The sequence below is a fragment of the Carassius auratus genome, chromosome 4, assembly GCF_003368295.1.
Source record: "Carassius auratus strain Wakin chromosome 4, ASM336829v1, whole genome shotgun sequence".
NCBI classification, from domain to species: domain Eukaryota; kingdom Metazoa; phylum Chordata; class Actinopteri; order Cypriniformes; family Cyprinidae; genus Carassius; species Carassius auratus.
The window spans coordinates 9,812,847-9,814,597 of record NC_039246.1 but is presented as its reverse complement, the minus strand read 5'-3'; positions in this window follow the sequence as shown (position 1 = coordinate 9,814,597).

The following is a 1,751-nucleotide window of genomic DNA, read 5'->3' as shown; positions in this document are numbered from 1 at the left end:
ACAATCATTTGACATCAAAGTGCAATTTGTGGAATAAAATATTAAATTATTATAGCTAAAATTATCTATAAATAATTTATTGAAACCATTTATAAAATGTAAAAAGTATTTGTTTTTTTATTAATTATGAACTGTTCTTTATCTTGTTAATAGAAAAAAAAGCGGTATACGCTCTCAAATTGCTTAAATAATCATCAGTATGTACTGGAGAGGTAAGTCCAATGTATTAATCATTGCATTCTCATACACTTCAATGAAGCGCAGTAAGTTTCTGAAAAATGAAGCTGTAAATTTAGACCAGAATACCACTAGAGACTGAGCAACTATAACCTCTGACTACACAAATAACGGTCCACTCACTCCTACAGAGGTTGATTTGTGCCTGTATTGAATTCAATACAGGTATTTAAAATGATTAAACGTCCAAAAAATAATGTTTACATTTGTAGTTATACACATTTCCTTCCCGCTTATTCCCAGAGGTCTGCCATCCAGGTTTATGTATGTTAGCAAAAATGTAAAACGCCACCATAAACTACACATTTTCTACACTCTCAGGGACTTCTGGTGAATGGCCCTGTTCATATTTTTATGATCTACACAAGTTTAGTTTCCAACAATTGATTATGCCTGCGCAGTCACGGTGCGGTGGTTTTGGGCTCACTTTTTACTCATTAACGATGCCAAGAGCTCCACCGCCAAGCGGCACCCGGTTTGCCGCATGCCAAGCTTCTCACCTTCCTCTGATTCTACGCCACACATTCAGTCCCTTTCTCTTCACCTCGCCATTCCAGTTGCTCTGGCTCGCTTTACTACTCTTGTTAACTGCTGGAGCGGATTCAGAAAGCTGCCCCAAACTTAATGAGATGTGACTAGCTATATGGCGTGGCTTGAAAATGAAACGTGGTGCCGCCGGCCTAAGCAATCTCAAACCAAAGCATGAATTGCTATAAATGTGTCACAATCGAGAGCACTGGAGAAATCTGACGCTAAGCAGCTCAGAGGGTTGTTCGAATCAAAAACCCATTGGGCGTATTGAAATAAGTAAACTTTCCCTTTTTGAAAATGCTGAGTTTTCCAGGTAGGATTTTTAAGTCCCCCCACCCACCCCACCCCCCCCGAGTGACGGAGCCCAATGGCATCCATATGTGCCGCTGCACTTGCTCAGGTTGGAGGGAAAATGGATTGGCATGCGGCACGCTCTGGAAGGCTCTGAGTAAACATGACCCTATAGTGACCCCCACTGCTCATAGCCCCTGCATGTCTCAAACAGGTCCATTAAGCCTGTTCAGATACCCTGGGGCTGACCTGCTCCATTTCAAACTCAATCACCAACAGCCCAATCACGCCACACCAACTTACAATGCATTCAGGGTACTACCAAACACCCAAAAGCCTTTACAATCGCATCATAACGAGACAGAAAAAGGTTCGCTGAACTGAAAAGGAGAAAAAACAACATCCACAAAAACAGTTTGTTTAGCTACCTCATACATATAGCTGACAATCACCATTTGTTTTCCTTTAACGCAGTTCCTTCACACTCTGCTTAAGGATCCTGGCAGTCACGCTCAGTTAGCAAAAACAGACGGCTTTGGGAAAATCTTCAATTTCTTGTACGCTTGTGGTTTGCGCTTTCATTTACAAAGAAAACTGATATGTGCACATGTATAAACATACTGAGCCGCTATTGTGCAGCTCACCTCGTACCAAGAAACACAGTGTCATTGCCCCAAAGAAATTGTGTTAAA